At 35.2% G+C, this 22,282-nt stretch overlaps 2 pseudogenes; both read right to left on the bottom strand.

Moving 5' to 3' along the window:
- Window positions 1–489: 489 nt before the first annotated feature.
- LOC148584538 (class V chitinase pseudogene) lies at window positions 490–9,789 on the bottom strand (annotated as a pseudogene).
- A 676-nt stretch (window positions 9,790–10,465) lies between these two features.
- LOC132185326 (class V chitinase pseudogene) lies at window positions 10,466–12,938 on the bottom strand (annotated as a pseudogene).
- Window positions 12,939–22,282: the final 9,344 nt, after the last annotated feature.

Raw genomic sequence — 22,282 nt, forward strand, 5'->3', positions numbered from 1 at the left:
TTAAGTATGTCTCTTTATTTACAGAGGCATGATATATTTTTTTTACAACCTATAATGAAATGTATAATAGAAAATCCAAGTAAAACAAAAAAAGTTTTGAAATTAAATTATAATGAAGAATCCTGTGTAAAGCATTGGTTATAAGCTAGTTATCAATAATACAAGCTGCTTTGTCTATATATGCTCCAAATTGTACAATATATTTGATTACTGGCATTACAACACGCCATATTTGATAATTGGCCTTATTGTACACAATACAAGCTTCTTTTTTTTTTTTTTTGACATGTCCGCACAAGAGGGGGAGAGGGGGATTCGAACTATTGACCTCCACTTCATCAAGCGTGGTCCCCAGCCGATTGAGCTACCCTTTGGGGACCAATACAAGCTTCTTAATACAATGGGCATGTATCTTAATTAAGAGGCCTTATTGTTGATAATACAAGCTGATCGAATGATTACGACATATATTATAAGTAGCCTGAATGTTCACACCAAGCTAGCTAGTGCTGGTGCCGGACAAGTGTTGGTGCAGATGAAAGTGTTGGTGTTGGAGCCGGTGATGGTGCTGGTGACGGTGCCGGTGACGGTGCCAACACCGGTGGCGGTGGAGGTGGTGGTGCCCGTGCCGGTGTGGGTCCCATTGCCGGTGCCTATGGAGTTCACGGCTGCGGTGCCATTGTCGATGCCGGTGCTGGTGGCGTTGCCGGTGTCGGCCTGTTCAAGTCTAGCAATTGGCCACGCACCAGAAGCTGGAATAGCAATAAGAATTACAAGTTACAAGTTAGGATGATCAATGAAGACTTACAAATTCAAATTGGAAGAGTTTGAGTTCAATAAGGTTGCGGTAAAAGTAAAACCCTTGATTTACACCTTCAAATTACATGTTGACACGTACAACAACATTTAACAAATAGCAAATATACTCTAACACACCTAATAATTATCTTAAAACACTTACAGCCACACTATAAACAGGTTAGAAGGGATGAGGATGAGCTACCCCAAAGTCATTAGGGTGATTCGACCGCCCTCAGTCAGGAGACCTTTGGAGGTAATTGAGCTAACTTTGCATCACAGACTCATATATGCCTTACAAGTAATTAGAATTACACATACATAACAAGTGAGAATATGGACGATATGCATGCACATATCAAAACAGAGACACGTGTATGTGAAAAAAAAAAAAAAAAAAAAAAAACCCCATATATATATATATATATGTTTCAAAGGCAAATTGTACGCAGATGCATCATTTAGGAAAGATAGAAACATACTAACCTGCTCCTGAAAGAGTCCTATCTCTGTCGCCGCCCACATGCCATGCATTGTAACCGAGCAATCCCTTTCCCCTAGCATATCCAACCTTAGCTCTGATACTCTGAATATCATTATAACCAATCCAAGTATTCCCATAACTGAAATAGTCTACAACATATTCGTCACTGTGATCTTGTCTGCCACCTGGGTGTTTCGATATGAAATACTTGATTTGATTATAAGGTAAGGTCCCATCTGAGTCATTAATATATACTTTATCACTTTGAGCTCGTCCAGCAGCCGCCGAAAATATTTCTCGGTTATTTTCATTTACTAGGTGCCACGCAGCGCCATAAAATGGAAGGCCAAGGACTATTTTATTGGCAGGCACTGATGTATTAAGCCAAGCATTGACGCCGTTATCCCCACTAGGTGTGGTTTCTTCATTGATTTGTGGACTGTGCAATGCAGCAAAAGGTCCAGTGCTATCCACTGACAGAGCAGGGTCATAGAAGTTGTACGCCATTAGGTTGATCCAGTCCAAGTTCCTTGCAATATCATGAAAGGGATATGGGACGTCCGACGTCGACGACGACGTGTAATAGACCGCTTCGACTAGAAGCAACGCTTCATTGCCGGTCAATTGGGACTCTAGGTCCACGGCAGCTCGCCATTCACGGAGGAGCGAGCCAAGGTTGGTCATTTCTTTCTCCGTGGAGGGGTACAGCCAGTGGAAGCTAAGGCCGTGGAAGTCGTTAGATCTTGCAAGCTTTATTGAGTAATCTATGAATGATTTGCGGGTACTGAGCTGGCTAGCCATTAAAGCAAAGGTCGAAGTAGTAGGGACAGAGAATCCACTGATGGATAAAAGGGTTTTAACAATTTTGTTTTTTTTTTTTGCACGGTTTGGGTGAAGGTTGAGAACTGCACTCTATATTCGTCAGGAAAGGTGACCTCATAGGTGTTGTGTTTGACATCCGCAAAGGCAGCAAAAAGATGGGTGGAAAGCTGGGAAGGTATGCTAGGCACCGGGATTGGGAAGTCACCGTGGCAATACCAGTATCCGGCTTTCACTGGGGGAATAATAGCCGCAATAGCAGTATTATTAGAGCGATAACTCCAATACGCACTGAGAGAGAATGTTATAGTGGACTTACGTCTTCTATTAATGCTATGTTTTTTTTATCGCAGATTTGTAAAAAAAACTGCGATCGATCGCACTCCAAGTGCGATCGATCGCAGTTTTTTTTTTTTTTTTTTTTTTTTTGGGATTTTTTAAGACCATTAGGGTCCACTTTTAGTGGACCCTAATGGTTAACTATCAGCGTCCACTTTAATTTGGACGCTGATAGTCAATTTTTTTAATTTTTTTTGGACCATTAGCGTCCACATTGTGGACGCTATGGTTGACTATCAGCGTCGACTAATTCTTTCGTTTACATCATCTTTAAGGTCCAAACATTGCGCCTTTTAGAGTTGATAAAGTGAATGCTAAAAGTGATCATTAGGGTCAACTCTAAGTGGACGCTGATAGTTAATTTTTTTTAAAATTTTTTATGACCATTAGGGTCGACTTTGTGGACGCTAATGGTTAACTATCAGCGTCCACTTTGGTTTGGACGCTGATAGTTATTATTATTATTTTTTTTAAAGGACCATTTGGGTCGACAAAGTGGACCCTAATGGTTAACTAAAAGTGGACGCTAATGCTTGACTATTAGGGTCGACTTTCGCTTCGGTTTACATCATCTTTAGGGTCAAAACATTGCGACTTTTAGGGTCGATAAAGTGGACGCTAAAAGTGATCATTAGGGTCGACTTTTAAGTGGACCCTGATAATCAGACATTTGATCATTAGGGTCGGACAATTAGCGTCGACACCTTTAGGGTCGAAAAGTCGACGCTATTGGCAACAGCGTCCACTTTAGGACCTTTAGGGGCGACTTTGAGTCGCCCTTAAAGACCTAATTTCTTGTAGTGACATGAGCAGTTAATTTATCTAATATGATTCAAGGAGCACAATAGTAGCTATAATCCTAACAATTCTAATAAGTTAAATTAATTGAAGCTTAAGTATATGGAAAGACCAATGGAAAGCTGGTATGATAATACAAAATGACAAGAAATAATTAAGAATATAATATAAAATATTTAAGAAATTAAAACTCCTAGTTCATAATTGAATCCAAGATATTTGAGTCTACGGCTCCTCCCGACTATATGGCTTTTTGTGGGGCCTAAAATTTACAAACCGAGTAAATTTTTGAAAAAAATGCAAAATCACTCCCTGCAGTTTACAAGATTTACAATTGGCTCTCTGTGGTATCAAAATGAACTTAAAGGTCTCTAAGATATGCACAAAAAAAATTAATTAATTAATTAAATTAAATTACTCCCTACAATCAAATTTTGTACACTAATTTATGTTTGCATGATAATGTATGTCTGCTTAAGAGCTTTAATATTTTGATTGTTAAATACATGGATGACGAAATGAGCTAAGGATTGTTAAAATCGAAAATGATTTAGACCAAACTACACACTTGAATAATTGAACAATGAATTTTCAACTGAAATTTTGTCTTCAACTCATCAGTTTCTATTATCAGTGCAAAGGTGTACATGAGAGGAAAGGTGAGTTGAACAGGACAAACATTTGGATTTTTTTTTTTTTTTAACATGCTCGCACAAGAGTAAGGAGATTCAAACTTGTGACTTATGCTTTAGAAGCTATAGTCCCTAACAGATTGAGCTACTCCTTTATAATGCACCGAAATAAATATATACATTTATTCCATAAATTGTGTATTATAAACCAACACCCAAATTATAATTAACATTAAATATTGTAATCTCATAAAATAAATAAACTAATTCCCCCATAAATAACTTTGATATTGTACCCATCTTCCGAATTCCAAACGTTCAAGTATCCCAATGGAATGTTTAATGTATTCCCAATGGGTAGCTCAATCTGTGGAGGTTACTAGTTCGAATCATCATCCTCATTTTCCCTTCCCTTGGATATGGAATATATAAAATAAAAATAAAAATAAAAATGGAATGTTTAATTTCACTCTAGCCAAACGTTCGACATCCCACTTGAATGTTCGATGTTTGCCCTAACTAAACGCTTGACATCCCATTGGAACTTTCGAAGTATACCCCGAACGTCCGATCATGCCGGTTGAGTTTTTTTAACTTTTTAGCCATATCAGTCATTCTTTCATTTTTTGCATTCTAGCAAGTTCTAAACTTAGAGGGAGAGAGAGAGAGAGAGAGAGAGAGAGAGTGGCATTTCGTGGAGTTTCATCCTCAATAAGGTAATGTAGTGCAAATTTATTTAACTCGCAAGTGCACAAATCGTTTATAGTTTAATGGATTGCAAATGCAAGGTCGACTTCACAGAGAATTGTGTTCTTGAAAGAGTAATTTAAATATAAACTAATTAAATCCTAACCTAGTTTCAAAAAGGTTTTGAATTTTAATTTTTTAAAATTAAAAGACAAACATAAACTAATTAAAATAAGCTAAGAGATAAAAGACTAAGGTTTGAGAATTCACACTCATCAAATCATAACCACATACTTCCATGTTTATCAATATTAATCTGAAGTTCTCACAATTAAAATCTTAGATATGTTTTACTATGCTTCAACAGTTAATCAAAACCATCCCATGTATCCATTCATTGCACAAATCACAAAAGGAATCCAATATTAATTGAAACACCAAATGTATCTGTAAAACAAATCACAAGGGATATCCAATTATTTAGGCAAATAAAATCAAGCAATCAATTATGTGAAATTATCTTAAATCATCAAGTGTATCCTTGAATCACAACAAGATATCCAAGAATCATGCTACATATTGAAAAGAAGTAAAACAATTGAAATAATAAACCCAATAAAATCAGATAAATAAAGACTTACATGAAAATATTGATGTTCTCCATTGGAGAGGCTTCATCCTCAATCTTAGTTGGGCATTAGCTCGACATAAAAATAAAACCTAAACTAAAGAAAAACTAAACTAAAAGAAAAGCCGTGGATTACATTCTGTCTCCAAAATTGTATCACAAAACTAGTCTCTGAAATTGTATATATTTTCTTGAATACAAAGAGGTCTATTTATAGGCTTAGAAAAGTCATAAAGGCCCTATTAAACCTAGATAATTCGGAGGTCTGTCTCCCAGTCAAAATAGAAGTCTGAAATCGGAATAGGATTCGTCCAAATTTGTGTCCTTTTATTGTGGGGCGATTTTGGCATAGTAACCGTCCGAATTAGAAAAGTCCTATTTCATAATGAACTGTATTATTTTGAGTTAGCTTTCCCATGCCGCTTGAATCACTTTAATTAGATATTTGAGCAGAAAGTTATGGTCAAAATACTAAGATATGTGCAGAATCCGAATTTGAATCCAATCCGAAATTTTATCAAATCTGAACTTTAATCTAATTTGATCTTTAATCCGATTTAACCTTTTCTTGGATTTGGTTAAACTTAACCACATCATATAGGTCTTCTCAAAGTATGCTTTCTTCCAAACATGGGATTGAAGTCTCCAACGGTCACTTGAGCAATAGGAATATCTTTGTCTAGGTCCTCTATATATGGGATGTTTGCAATAGCTGGGTCTACCCTTTCTAAACACATCCACATGAGTTGAAATCTTCAACAGTAAATTGAGAAATTATAGGAATATCTTGTCTAAGTCCACCAGGTATAGAATATTTGCAACCGCTAGTTCCACACTTCCTAAACCAATTAATCTCTTCTTCATAATTTTCGGTGAAGCTCATGAGCTTCACCAAAACTATCATAGAGTACATTTCAATAAAGAGTATTGTATTAATCCTTTGGCAATTCCATGACGTGTGCATCACTGTGCAAGAGGCATTTGATGATGATGCATGCACAATAAATTATAGGGGCTCTTGTGTTTGAAACGATAAATTATAGTCATATATAGCTTGCATGAGATGGAATAATCAAGGAGTACCTTTCATATTGTAAATGATATTGACCGTTGTGTGGACACTACAACAAAAGTCCATAACATTTGCATCGGTTCATTACTAAAGATGTTGAAACATCTTCCTCCCTTCAATTGCATGATAGCTAGTATATGTCCGGCCAAGCTTTTGGTTGTTACAGCTTTTCATTGTTAAATACGCATGCATGGATGATTGAATGAGTCCAAATATATAGTAGGTATAATAATGTCATCTCTTTTGTTTTCGGCGGATTTGTGTCATAACAGAACGAAGACGACAATTTTCACTAGTGGTGGAATGCACTTCCGAAATTATGGCAGTCAAAAATCGTCATAATATCCTACGTTTTATGGCAGTCAGAAACTGTTGGCATAAACACAATTACTTGCTAGCTATTAGATATTCCTTGAAGCTCTGAGAAGAAGGAGCATTAGCTATTAGATTTATTTATTTTAGAAAAAATATATATAAAAAAAAAAAAAAAACACTTTATATATATATTCCAATAATATATACTCTTATATTCTCTTAAAAACAAAAATAAACTATTTTTTAAGTGAAAAATATAAAAAAGCCTAGTAAACTAACTATCGTTTTTAAAATTTAAGCAAGCCTTTGAGCACCAATTGAAGTCCCGAGTAAACAACTATACCTTCACATCCAATCAAACTAGTTTTAACACTAAATATTTCAAATTAACTCATCTGTAAGACTTTTAATTTGTTGCTAGTTTGAATGGAAAAAGTTACATGCGACTAGCACTTGCATGCATGCACCTCTTTTTCTGGTATGAAAACGTGTCACTTTAACGGTATGGTAGAGATTAAGAAAAAAAAAAAATTAAAGAGTTTATGCAAAAGCTTGGCTGCTTCGCCGCATGGCCATCATCCCCTCTATTTTGTGCAACAAATTATATGGCCACCCTCGTGAATACGATAATATTTACTAATATAGTTTAATAAATATAGATTTGTCATAATTATAATCACACCAACAAAATAAAAGTGTGGTTCTGGGTATTACACACCAAATTTATCATCAAATCAATTTGCCAATCAGGATACTGTCTTTATGTATCATTAAATCCTCATTAATCAAAAGGATTTCTATCCTCCACATTTGAAACGATAAATTATATCCGATCCTAGCTTGCATGAGATGGAATAATCAAGCAGAACATTTCATATTGTAAATGATATTGAGTGTATGTTGGGTGAACATTAATACAACAAAAAGTCCATAACATGCATTTGCATCGCTTCATTACTAAAGATGTTGAAACATCTTTCTCCCTTCAATTGCATGATGGTTTATGTCCGCCCCAGCTTTTGGAAGCTTGGTTGTTACAACTTTTGAATATTGTTAAATGCATGGATGATTGAATGAGTCCAAATATATAGTAGGTGTAATAATGTCAGGCTCCCATCGATTGATAAGTCCACACCCATTCCATAAAGACGCCTTTGGCAATACGTAAGTTCAATGGTATTAACCTGCGCTGAATTTTCGATCAAGTACTTCCTGTAAAGCCAATATTCTTGAGGTTTTCCTTGATATACCTTATCAACGTCTTTTACACTCTTAGAGAATAGATATTATATTACCCATCTCATAATAATGGTTTGTAGTGGACTTCACATTTATGTGAGCTGTAATACTCGTACCTTACGTCAATTTCATCGGCATTTATCTAACCAAATATGTCCCTTATTGGGTAGAAGTGCATAGACACGTTCATTCAAGCGTCCCCGAATCCTTCCAAGTATGCTAAACCCATACGAGCATTGTTAAATTGGTTTAATAATAGTTGTTGTTTGTGTGTGTCAAACTTGAAACCATACAAATGATGTTTGTCTTTCATATTATGGAGAATGGTGACTCTTGTCATTAGCTCGTCTTCCATCATTTTTCTTGTTTCTTTACGGCCTCTTCTCTTTTTAATCATACAATATTTTGGCTTGTCACTTGTGAGGGTGTATAGTATTTTCTCATGCATCAATGCATAAGAAATGTTTCGTTTCCACATTATAAAATTTATGTCATTAAGGCTCTCAACCTTCGAGCCATCTATACCGCTTTTAATAACCATTTTGAAATGCTGATATAATAATGTTTACTAATATAGTTTAATAAATATATATAGATCTGTCATAATTACAATCACACTAACAAAATAAAAGTGTGGTTTTGGTTATTACATACCAATGTATCATTAAATCAATTTACCAATCAAGATGTTGTCTTTATGTATCATTAAATCCTCATTAATCAAAAGGATTTCTATCCTTCACACTTGAAAAGATAAATTATAGCCGGTCTTAGCTTGCATGAGATGGAATAATCAAATAGAACCTTTCATATTGTAAATGATATCGAGTGTTGTGTGAACAATACACCAAAAAGTCTGTAACATTTGCATCGCTTCATTACTAAAGATGTTGAAACATCTTTCTTCCTTCAATTGCATGATGGTTTATGTCCACCCTAGCTTTTGGAAGCTTGGTTGTTACATCTTTTGATGATTGTTAAATGCATGCATGATTGAATGAGTCCAAATATATAATAGGTGTAATAATGTCAGGGTGCCATCAGTTGATAAGTCTAGCTATAAGCAGTTGAATGTAATATTGTCAAGGCGCCATCGGTTGATAAGTCCACACCCATTCCATAAAAACTTTGGCCATACAAAAGTTAATTGTTCCACATTGGTTATGCACATATAGTGTATGTATTATTAGCCTATATATATAAGCCCCTTCTATACATTATTCTGTGTAATTCAATATACAATCTTATTCTCAACAAGGTACATTATTTGGAGGTTAAATGTTGGGTTAGATCCAAATTCAATGCAGGTGTCCATGATTCTTCTGTTTATTAGTCTTTGGCTAAGTTTGGAATTTTTTTTTTTTTTTTAGGCCGTCTTGTTTTGAAGAAGTGTGTTTTTTTTTTTTCTTTTTAGTTTCTTTAATAAATTTTTATTTATCCAAAAAAAAAAGAAAAAGAAAAAAAAGGTAAAGAAATCGTTCCTAATTACTATACCGAATTGTAACCTGGGTATTTTTTAAGTAAATGATTGACTATTAGGAAAAAAAAAATGTAAATAATTGATACCTTATTTTGATTTCGTCAAGTTGACTGAAGGAAATACTCCAACCACATACAGCCAGAAAGTGGTGCGAGGTCTCTTTCTTTTGGGGCTTTTTATTTTTATTTATTTTTTAGTTAATTAATTAATGATTGACCCATTATTTGGATTGCATCAAGTTGACTGAAGGAAGAGTAAACCTCCTATGCGGATGGGCTACAAAACACCACTTTTGCAGGCCCCAATAAGATAAGAGGTTGACACTTCACTAAAAGCACAAAAAATTCACAAAACTAACCTACAACTTAAAACACTAGATTTTAAGGGTTTCATCTTCTTCCTTTTCCTTACCCATCTACCGACAAGTCCCATTTCTTCTTCATTATCCTCCATTTCTTCTTTCTTATCCTTCTTCCTTATCCTCCATTTCTTCTTCATTTAACAGAGAAAGATAGAGAAAAGAGAGATGCTATGAAAGAGATGTTGCCGTGACCCAGCCATGGGTCACAGCCAGCCAGAACCAGCCACCCAGGCGGCTGAGTCTGCTGAAACGCCACTGTGACCCACGACTGGGTCACGGCAGGTGGCTTCCGTCTTTTGTGAGTCCCTTTAGGGTGATAAAATTGCTAAAGAGTTAACCTTCCCCTCTAGGTTTTAGTTTTGAATCTAAAAATAAGTTTTGAGACATTAGAATCAAGTTTTGAGGCATTAGAATCTGATTTTGAGGCTAAATTTGGTAGCAAAATGGGCCAGAGATGGGTGCTTTTTGCTGGAGATTGGCCAGAGATGGTGACCCAGCCGTGGGTCTGGCTAGGTCTGCTGTGACCCTGCCATGGGTCATGCCGGTGGTTTAGTTTTGTTGGCTGGCGCCGGTGGTTTGATTGTTGGTTTTGCTGGCACCAGGTCTGTTTTTTTTTGGGTTGGCTGTTATCTAGTATTTTGATAATATAACATATCTGATTCCTAGCCTTACAACACACCATATTTGATAATTGGCCTTATTGTACACAATACAAGCTTCTTAACACAATGGACATGTATCTTAATTAAGAGGCCTTATTGTTGATAATACAAGCTTCTATGTTACAAATACACGCGAGTCTGATTATTGGCCTTATTGTTGGTAATTTTCACATCGAGCCGATGCTGGTGCTGGTGCCGGTGCTGGACAAATGTTGGTGCAGATGAAAGTGTGGTTGTTAGTGTTGGTGCCGGTGATGTTGCTGGTGATGGTGCCGGTGACGGTGCCGACGCCGGAGGCGGTGGAGGTGGCTGTGGCGGTGCCGGTGCTGCTGCTAGTGCCGGTGGCAGTATCCTGCTCAAGTCCAGGAATTGGCCATATGCCAGAAGCTGCGATAGCAATAAGAATTAGAAGTTACAAGTTAGAATGATCAATGAAGACTTACAAATTCAAATTGGAAGAGTTTGAGTTCAATAAGGATGAGGTAAAAGTAAAACCCTTGATTTACACCATCAACTTACATGTTGACATGTACGGAAACATTTAACAAATAGCAAATATACTCTAGCACACCTAAAAATATCTTAGAACACTTACCACCACACTATAAACAGGTTAGAACGGGTGGAGATGAGCTACCCAGCCCAAAGTCATTAAGGTGATTCAACCACCCTCGGTCAGGAGACCTTTGGAGGTGATTGAGCTAACTGTATTGAGCTAACAATAAATCTAGATTTTCTAGATTTGTTCCTTTAACATTCCCCCTAAAGCTAAAACGGCTTGAAGTATGCAATGCGTTTTAGCTTGAAGTTCACAATATAAAAGCTTAAGCTGATAGGAAGAGGTAAATTTAATCACTTAATCATTAGTTTAATATTTCCCCTCACATGTGGGCTCAAACTCCCTTTTAATAGGCGAGACCCAACGCGTGAAATATTTAATTTAAATGGAGGGTTAATTGATGGGAGTTAAGGTTTGATCCCAGGATCTTTTGGCTCTAATACCATGTAAGATTTTAGAAGAAGAAAGAATTCTTTTATTTCACTATATATCTTCTGCTTATTAATAGTCTATTATATAGACTAGAGAAGAAGGAGCACATCCCTTGAATCAAGGCTCAAATTATGCATAGTCAGCTAGATTCACTACACAATAAATCCAAATTCTCTAGATTTGTTCCTTTAACAACTATAAATAGGTTAGAATAGGCGGGGATGAGCTACCCGGTCCAAAGTCATTAGGGTGATTCGACCACCCTCGGTCAGGAGACCTTTGGAGGTGATTGGGGTAACTTTGCATCATAGACTCATATATACCTTACAAGTAATTAGAATTACACATACATATATAACAAATGAGAATATGGACAATGCACGCACATATCAAAACAGAGACACGTGTTTGTGAAAAAAAAAAAAAAAAAAAAAAAACCCTCATATAAATTGTAGATGCATGATTTAGGAAAGATATAAACATACTAACCTGCTCCTGAAAGAGTCCCATCTCTGTCGCCACCCACATGCCATGCATAGTAGCCGAGCAACGTTTTATCCCTAGCATATGTTACCTTGGCAGTGATACTCTTGATACCATTATAACCAATCCAAGTTTTCTCAGCACTGAAATAGTCTAAAACATAGTCGGCACTGTATTTCTCATTGCCTTCGGGGTGTGTCTCTATGAAATACTTGATTTGGTTATAAAGTATGGTCCCATTTATGGGATCAATATATACTCTAGCAGCATGTCCATCAGCCGGTCCATTAGCCGGGGCAAATATTTCAGTCTTTGTAGCATCTATTAGAAGCCACGCAGCGCCATAAAATGGAAGGCCGAGGACTATTTGTTGGGCGGCCACCGGTGCCTGAATCCAAGCTTCGACTCCGAGATCCCCATAAAGCGGGATTATGGTGTCATTTCCTCCGTACAATGCAGCAAAAGGTCCAGTAGCATTCCTTGAGAGAGCGGGGTCATAGAAGTCATACGCCACTAGGTTGATCCAGTCCAAGCTCCCAGCAATAGCATCAACGGGATAGAGGAAGGTTAGATATGTTGGCCTGAAATAGACCGCTGCGACTAGAAGCAACCGGCCATTTCCGGTCAATTCAGACTCGTGTTTCACGGCTGCACTCCACTCAGTGAGGAGAGAGCCAAGTTTGGTCATGTCTTCCACTGTTGAGGGGTACAACCAGTGGAGGCTAAGGCCATGGAAGTCGTTAGACCTTGCTAGCTTTATTGAGGAATTTATGAATGATTCACGGGTATTGGGGTTGCCAGCCATTGAAGCAAAGGTGGAAGTGCTAGAGACTCCACCGATGGATAAAAGGGTTTTGACATTTCGGTTTCTTTGTTGCACGGTTAGGGTGAAGGTTGAGAAGTGCACCCTATGTGCTTCAGGAAAGGTGACTTCATAGGTTGTGGGGTTGACCTCAGCAAACGCAGCAAAAAGATGGGTGAAAAGCTGGGAAGGTATGCTAGACACCGGGGTTGGGAAATCACTGTGGCAATACCAGTATCCAGCTTTCACTGGGGGAATAGTAGCCGCAGTAGCAGTATTAGAGCGAGCCATTGAAGGGAAGATGAAGAGAAATGCTATAATGCATTCTCTCCACCATCTGCCCACCATCTCTGCCTTGCTCTAGACTAATAGCTATGAGAATGAGATATTGCTATGAGTTTCCAGAAGAGAATGCAAGCCTATATATATAAATAGGCTTGTAGTAGGCTTTCCTTTTCCCCCCTCCCTTTTTTTTTCCCTCTTGGAGTAATTTACTTGCTTACTAGCTAGTAAATTATCTGATTGAATATTAATGTTGGTTGCTCCATTAATTGCTACCATTGTAGGATCGGGAATTAAGAATTTGTGGCTAGCGTCACGCTTCCATGTGTGCATGAGACGAAATATATAGGTAGGGTCTTTAGACCGTGACGCAATATTGTCTATGATATCAACTCCCATGTGACCAATTAATGCTTCCAAACCTCTTAATTCCTTCCTTCAACAGGTACAAATTTGGATCTTTTAAACTGGAAAATATTCTGTTAGTTATATTTGAGTAATATTTTTGCCTTCTCAAAAAGTATAAAGACAAAAATACGACTCATATAATATTATTAATTAGAAACTTTACAGTTGAAAGGAAATGAAGAGATCATGTTCCGTACAAGTACTACTGCATGGTAATTAATTAGGAGCTTCTGATTATTAAAGGCATGATGCATGGATAAGTCCAATAGTAGATCGGCGTCACTAATAAAAGAAATTTCAAACTAAAAATTGACTAATTGTTCTCCATTCAAATTGCTAGTATTGTATTAGAGTTAGTAATGTTAATATTCACCCTCATTTATTACACCGATCGACATGATATATTTTAGGTGGATAACAGTACTGTGTCTTTTAAGAGTCTGACATAAAAAATCACTTAAAATACTCTTTGTATTATCAATTCTAACTGATTAAATGACAACATCTAAATTAATTTAATATTACATGAAGTATAAAAATAGTCAAATAATAAGAAAAGCTAGCTACTTAATTATTAAAACAATTGTACACATCTTGATTTCATACAATATTGATACAGATTAGGAAAATGCAAGAAGTACTACAACTTTTACTGCAATTTTGACCTTACAAACTCATGTGGCAATATTTTAATGGTGAAAAATTAAATAACAAAATTTAATAGGTAAATTTAATTATTTGGTGGTTGATCACGTGATAAGTGTCACATGGATTATCATGTCAGTTTGTAAGGAACTTGTAACAAAAGTTATAGTACATCTAACAACATTCTTTTGGACAGTATTCAACCCTAAATGTGGATCGCATGCATGAGCAGTTAATTTATCTAATATGATTCAAGGAGCACAATACTAGCTATAACCCTAACAATTGTAATGAGTTAAATTAATTGAAGCTTAAATATATGGAAAGACCAATGGAGAGCTAGTATGATAATACAAAATGACAAGAAATAATTAAGAATATAATATAAAATATTTAAGAAATTAAAACTCCTAGTTCATAATTGAATCCAAGATATTTGAGTCTACGGCTCCTCTCAGCTATATGGCTTTTTGTGGGGCCTAAAAGTAACAAACAGAGTAAATTTTTGGGAAAAATGCAAAATCACTCCCTACAAATTACAAGATTTACAATTAGCTCTCTGTGGTATCAAAATAAACTTAGAGGTCCCTGAGATATGCAAAATGTGTATATATATATATATATATTCCCAAATTTTGAACACTAATTTATGTCTGCATGATAATGTATGTTTGCTCAAGAGCTTTAATATTTTGATTGTTAAATATACATGGATGATGAAATGAGCTATAGATTGTTAAAGTGGAAAATGATTTAGACCAAACTACAGCTTATATAATGACACTTGAATAATTGAACGATGAATTTTCAATTGAAATCTTGTCTTCAACTCATCAGTTTCTATTAGCGAGCTTATTAGTACTGCAAAGGCGTACACGAGAGGAAAGAGGCGTGTTGACTGGCCAAACATTTGGAATTTTTTTTTTTTTTTTGACATGTCTGCACAAGAGGAAAGAGATTCAAACTTGTGATTTCCGCTTTATAAGCCATGGTTCCCAACCAATTGAGCTACTCCTTTATAATGCAATGAAATAAATATATACATTTATTCAATAAATCGTGTATTATAAACCAACACCTAAATTATAATTAACATTATATATTGTAATCTCATAAAATAAACAAACTAATTTACCCATAAATAACTTTGATATTGTACCCATCTTCCGAATTCCGAACGTTCAAGTATCTCCATGGAACATTTAATGTATTCCCAATGGCCGTAGCTATCAAGATATATCTACTAAGACCTACCCATAAAAACTGCAGCCTTCGTCAATAGCTTCGACACATTTTTCATCCAACAAATCTTTAAAAGCAGATACACATGTTTCATCAGATAATTTTAAATGTTGTATTACAGTGTACGTATATGCATGATTATCAAAACCCTACTAATTTGATCGGCTTCTTCTTCCCATCTTTTGCTCATTGGAGTCTCTTTATGATCCAGTGGAATGCGACTGCGTCCTCGGTCTTCAACCAGATCATACCACGTCTCTAATAAATATATATTATTTTGAGACATAACCAATACCTAATTGTAACTTACAATTAATTAAATGCCCTATAGCACCCAACTACAGCTTTGTCCTATATATGGCCAATGTTTTCTATTTTCATAGCTCTAGTTTTCATAAATTAGACAGGAAAGCTAAATATTCTATGAAAAAGAGCAATGATTCGCACTTGATGAGTCTAACTAAAAATATTATATCTAGAGTTTCATACATTGGATTGAAGCAAACTTGGTGGCATTAGAAAGTTAATGCAAATATCTAAAAAGTCATGTTTCACGAGGTTCAGCTAATTCCAATATTTACTAGGTCAAAACGGGCCATAACTTGATATTTAACTTGTTAAAGGAAGTATTAAAATAATAATTAAGTACCTCTTTCTATACAATTTTTTTTTTTTTTTTTTTTGGCCGGTGTTTGTTAATCCAATTACTGCCTTGGGAAAATTTTATGCAATAACTCCAATACGACTAAGACCGCACGCACACGTCCACAGAAAAAGCCAAATTTTCTTGTTTGGGCCTCTTTATGCCATGGATGACCGATGGATTTAAGGATAGGTAACGACAACACCATGGTTATTGCATGTGATGTATTTATTTCTATTTTTATTTTGGACAAGTAAAAGTTAATTTATTGAAAAAAAATTCTACAAGAATAAAAAGAATCACAGCTCCTAATAAAAAGATCCCTAAAGCTATGTATTTTGGACTCATCCTGAATGAGTCCAAATACATAACTTGTCATGCAACATTGAATGCACGGCTAGATTAGGGCCCTACACAACACTAACAAGCTTTCTTTGCTAGAAGGCATTTACAGCTTTAACTTGTCATATTGAGTGATTTAAGAACCAACAAACAAAAACCTCCGTGGAAAAAGATCTCTATGCTAGATCAATTGTCTTGTCATGCAGACATAAAAAAACATGCATTTAATGGGAGGAAGAAGTTTCAACATCTTTAGTATTTAGTAATGAAGCATTGCAAATGTTATGAATTTTTGTTGTACGTGTTGTCAATATCATTAATTTACAATATGAAAGGTAATGCAAGCTAGAACTATATGTTATCGTTTCAACACACAAGAGCCCATCTCATTTATTATGCATCATCATCAAATTAAAGATGCGATTACTCCATGAAAAGTCAGTTTCCTAAGTCCAGCCAAGTCATGACGTGGCAGATATGTTGACGTGGAAGAGGTGTTGGTGTGGCAGAGGCGCTGACAATGCACCAGGGGATGACATGGCACTAAGACTGATGTGACCTTGGATGACGTGGCAGTCTAGAGCGCCTGGCACGTGTGATGCACACACGACTGTAGACGACGGCGCCTTAGTACATGAGATGCACACATAGAACTTGGAGAGGTGCGTGAGGGCACGTGGCACGTCAGAATGAGGTGTGATCGACGGTGCTAGAGTGGCTGGAGGGAGATCTGTCGATTGGTGTGCTAAGAGAAGCAGGCGGACCACCGTGGCGGCCTGTGGCGGAACGGCAGTGGCGGAATAGTCGAGACTTTGGGCGGCACGTGTGGGAGTGTGAGAACTCCAATGGGACTGTGTGAGGTGGCTCTGGAACGTCATCTTTCAAGGTTTCAAGTGGTATAGTGATCCACTGAAAAAGATGAGAAGAGAGAGAACCGTGAAGGACAAAGCGAAAGATTCGCCGGAGAACACTAGTGGCGCCCGAAAAAAGAAAACGGGATGTCAAAGAAAAAAAATTATTAAAGGTGATTCAGAACCTGTGCTCTAATACCATGTTGAGAATAAGGTTGTATATTGAATCACACAGAATAATGTACAGAAGAGGCCTATATATATAGGCTAATAATACAGACATTGTATATATATAACCAATGTGAGATAGCATTACATATAATCTAACAAGGAGGACGATCTAGAAACAAAATATTGAAATCAATACAAGTTGAAAAACGTTTGGAGAGAACAAAAATTGCACAAACGGAATCAAATCTGATTTTTGATCCCTTCAATGCCAATTTGCATGCTTGAACTTTTCCTATATATATTGAAATATGACATTAATTCCATTCTTCTTCATAAATGTTTATTTAGTCCCATTACTTTGAATTGTATCATTAATTACCAAATGTTGTGCATATTATTTTAACTGTATTTTGAGGAAAAAAAATGCAAAGTTGTCTAATTTAACACGCGGTGGTAATATGGGAGGTCTCTATGTCACTTTTTAAAGTTTGGTGGTATAATAAGTACAAAATAAGTGATAGCTAGTATAGGGGTTAAAATGTTTTTTTTTTATATATATATATATATATATATATATATATATATATATATGTGTGTGTGTGCGCGTGCGCACTCTGATTGCCTACGAATGCAATTAAATTACGTAGAAGATGTGGGAATATTTGAACTTCAAACTATCATAGAGCACATGTCAATAAAGATTATTGTATTATTCTTTGATAACGATGCATAATAAATGATATAGACTATTGTGCTTGGATTAGATGGAATACTCAAGGAGTACCTTTCATATTGTAAATTAATGATATCGACAGCACGTACAATAAAAGTCCCACCGCCCAAGCTTTTGGTTGTTAGAGTTTTTGATTGTCGTGGGAGATTGAATGAGTCCTAATACATAGTAGGTGTAATAATGAGGGGGCGTCATCTGTTGGCAAGTCCAATTATATCCCCTTATCTCTCTCTCTAATTTTAATTTTGGAGTATATTTCTTAATGTAAATTGTTGTTACTGTGCACTCGGCCAATTACTGATATTTCAATATTATTCTTTATATGTGAAAGAATATGAGTCACTAGCTTCAACATAACTTAATGATAACCAGTATTCGACTTTATCTTGGATTATGAAATGAATTTGCCAATCACAATGACCGCCCTAGCTTATTGAGGAGGGCAAATATTATATCCATGGAGTCACCTTCCACACAAACATTATTCAAAGCCATGGTGGTTGCTTCCTTTATTGCCGAGAGAGCAACCTTAGCTTCCTCAACAGGGCACTATTAAAAGAAAAGTCAAATATTAGAAGGATTAGTACTTTAAATATATAAGTCATTTTATTAAACTGACATATATCTAAAATGTATTTGAGAATTACATTTTTTCATTAAAAATCACATGTATTTCCTCAATGAACATATATACTAGAACACCACTTGTAGCGCAAAAGTTTAATTAATTTGTTAATGAGTTTGAGTCCACTTAGATATATAATTAACTACTCTTTTAGTTTATACTTTTTCAATATGGGACACAAATATCACGATTGGATACACAATAACAAAAAAAATGTCATTTACCTAAGTGGTCAAAAAAACAATTTAGGTCTTTTTTTTTTTTTTTTTTTTTTTTTTTTTTGTAAAGGTGGGGCTGGCGGGGCCGCCCCTTAGTTTCGTCACTGCCTCAAATTCAATGTATATATATATAACCCTTCTAAAAATAAGGAACGGGCTCCTCTCGATTTCATTTCAAACAGAGAGGATCCCATTTGTCAATACTAAAAAATGAGAATAGTCCTCTCCATTTCATTTGAAATAGAAAGTATTCATTTCATTAGTGTAAAAAGAGGGGCAACATGGTTCCTTGAAGCTATGTGAAGAGTGAAAGAATTTATAATGCAGGAATATAAAAGGCAGAATAATAAATAAACAAGAGAGAAATAGACACAAGATTCATTAAGGTGGTTCAGAAATATGCCTACATCACACATTAAAGCTGTAAAAGCTACATCTTGCATTTATTAAGTGAATATAATTGTACATAAGAAGCCTCCTTATATAGGAGCCTAAGGGGAGAGGGACTTCATGCTTTTCCAATGTGGAACAAGCCTCAGGTGAGGCTTATTTATGTGAGCAAATAACAAGGGCTTTCTTAACACTTAGCAACGGGGGGACAAGCCCACATTGCTATTCTCTAACAAAGAGGGAGCATTAATTATATTATTTTATTTTATTTTGTTGTAGTTATTTATCTGAGTATTTCTTGGATCGTGTATAAAAAAATAATATAATATATAATAAGATATATTATATTTTTTTTTATAAATACTCAGCATGGAACACTATAATAATATAATATATATTTTTATTTCCACGCTGATCGTGTATAAAAACTCAATATAAAAAAATAACTACATTTTTTTGTAGTTATTTATCTACGTATTTCTAGAAAAGTTGGAACACTATATTTTTGTTATAGTGTTCCACACTGATGTGTCGCCTTCTTATTGGAGGGCACAAAGGCCTTGGTTTGTGCCAAGACTCTATAAAAGTTATTCTCTAAAAATAATCATTTGAAACAAAAAATTAATTAATTAAGAGGGCTAATAGCCTAATATGGAAAGGCGACCCTTTTAATTTTTTAAAAATGTTATTTTTTTCAAAATAAATTTAACTATATTTTGAGGAGAAAAATGTAAGTTGTCTAATTTAACACATGATGGTAATATGGGAGGTCTCTATGTCACTTTTTGAAGTTTGGTGGTATAATAAGTACAAAATAAGTGATAGCTAGTATAGGGGTTAAAATGTTTTTTTTTTTTTTTAAGATGATATATATATATATATATACACACGATTGCCTACTACTGCAATTAAATTACGTAGAAGATGTGGAATATTTGAACTTCAAACTATCATATAGTACATGTCAATAAAGATTATTGTATTATTCTTTTGATAACAATGCATAATAAATGATATGGACTATTGTGTTTGAAACGACAAATTGTATATAGTTGGATCCTAGCTTGCATGAGATGGAATACTCAAGGAGTACCTTTCATATAGTAAATTAATGATATCGACAACACGTACAACAAAAGTCTCGCTGCCCAAGCTTTTGATTGTTAGAGCTTTTAATTGTTGTGGGAGATTGAATGAGTCCAAATACATAGTAGGTGTAATAGTGGGGGGGCGCCATCAGTACTTGGCAAGTCCAACTATATATGTGCCCTTGAACTCTCTCTCTCTGATTTTTCATTAGGTAGTACATTTATTATTGAAAATTGTTGTTATCGTAAACTCAGCCAACCACTGCTATTTCAATATTATTCTTTATGCGTGAAAGAATATGAGCCACCAACTTCAACATAACTTAATAATATCGACAACAAAAGTCCATAACATTTGCATCGCTTCATTACTACAGATGTTGAAACATCTTCCTCCCTTCAATTAATGCATGTGTATGTATGCATGCACAAGCTTTTGGTTGTTGGAGCTTTTGATTGTTAAATACATGCATATGGATGATTGAATGCATCCAAATATATAGTAGGTGTTATAATGTCGAGGGACCATCAGTTGATAAGTGCAGATATATGCAATTGAATGTTACTTCACAGCATTAACAACAAACTAACTGATAATTACTGTGTAAAAAGAGATGGTTGGTCGTAGAGTTCGGTGTGCGTGTGAAAAATGGGAGAAAATGCAACTAAAACTCTCTCTGTCTCTCTCTAAGTTTTTGGTGAGGCAATTTGACTGAATGATAATGTCTCCGGAGTACATGAAAATTTATCTACCATGATTCAAGGAGCAACCCTGAAATTTCTGTGAACTTAAATTAATTGAAGCTCAAATGGAAAGACCAATAAAGAGTTAGTATATATGATAAGACAAATTAAAATGACAAGAAAAGAAAAACATTAATTATAACAGAAAATGTTGGAAGGTACACATCAAATGAGTCAAACAAGAGTAAGTAAATATATATATATTAGGACACTTGTAGCCCAAATGCTTAATTAAGCTAATGCGCTTAGATCCACTTAGGTATATATATAATTTTTTGAATGAAAACCTTTAAATTTCATTGATAAAAATCAAGAGCATAAAGCTCTAAGAAATCATAGCCAAAAGCTATGAGGTTAATTACAAAGTCCTAAATACAATCATAAAAATCTTACAATATTCAAATACACATTTATGACTTTAAGCTTCCGCCAACCCATGTACTAAATCTAAAGCAAACTTGCCAGAAATGGAGACCATAGATTCACTTAATTATATTAACTACTCTTTTAGTTTATATTTTCTCAATGTGGTACACAAGCATCACAAGTGCATACACAAAAAATAAAATAAAATAAAAAAATAAAAAAGAAAAAAATATCACTCACCTAAGTGGTCCAAAATAAGAAGAAGGAAAAAAAAAAGAAGGAAATTCTAATTTATTTTTTTAACAAATTTAAAGATAAAATTACTCTTTTTTTTCAAGGCATGGGGCTGGCGGGGACCACCCCAGTTTCTATTATCAGTGCAAAGGCATACATGAGAAGAAAGGCGTGTTGAACAGGCCAAAACTTTGGATTTTTTTTTTTACATGCCTGCACAAGAGTAAGGAAATTCAAACTTGTGACTTCTGCTTTATAAGCCATAGTTCCCAACCAATTGAGCTACTCCTTTATAATGCACCAAAATAAATATATACATATATTTATTCCATAAATCGTGTATTATAAACCAACACCCAAATTATAATTAACATTAAATATTGTAATCTCATAAAATAAATAAACTGATTTCCCCATAAATAACTTTGATATTGTACCCATCTTCCGAGTTCCAAACATTCAAGTATCCCAATGGAACGTTTATGTATTCCCAATAAGTAGCTCAATCGGTTGGAGACTACGCCTCAAGAAGCAGAGCAGTAAAGGTCACTAATTCGAATTATCATCCCCATTTTTCCTCCCCTTGGATATGGACACATATAAAATTAAAAATAAAAAATAAAAAATGAAACGTTTAATTTCGCTCTAGCCAAACGTTCGACATCCCACTTGAATGTTCAATGTTTACCCTAACTGAATGTTTGACATCC

The sequence above is a fragment of the Corylus avellana genome, chromosome 7, assembly GCF_965113065.1.
Source record: "Corylus avellana chromosome 7, dhCorAvel1.hap1.2, whole genome shotgun sequence".
NCBI classification, from domain to species: domain Eukaryota; kingdom Viridiplantae; phylum Streptophyta; class Magnoliopsida; order Fagales; family Betulaceae; genus Corylus; species Corylus avellana.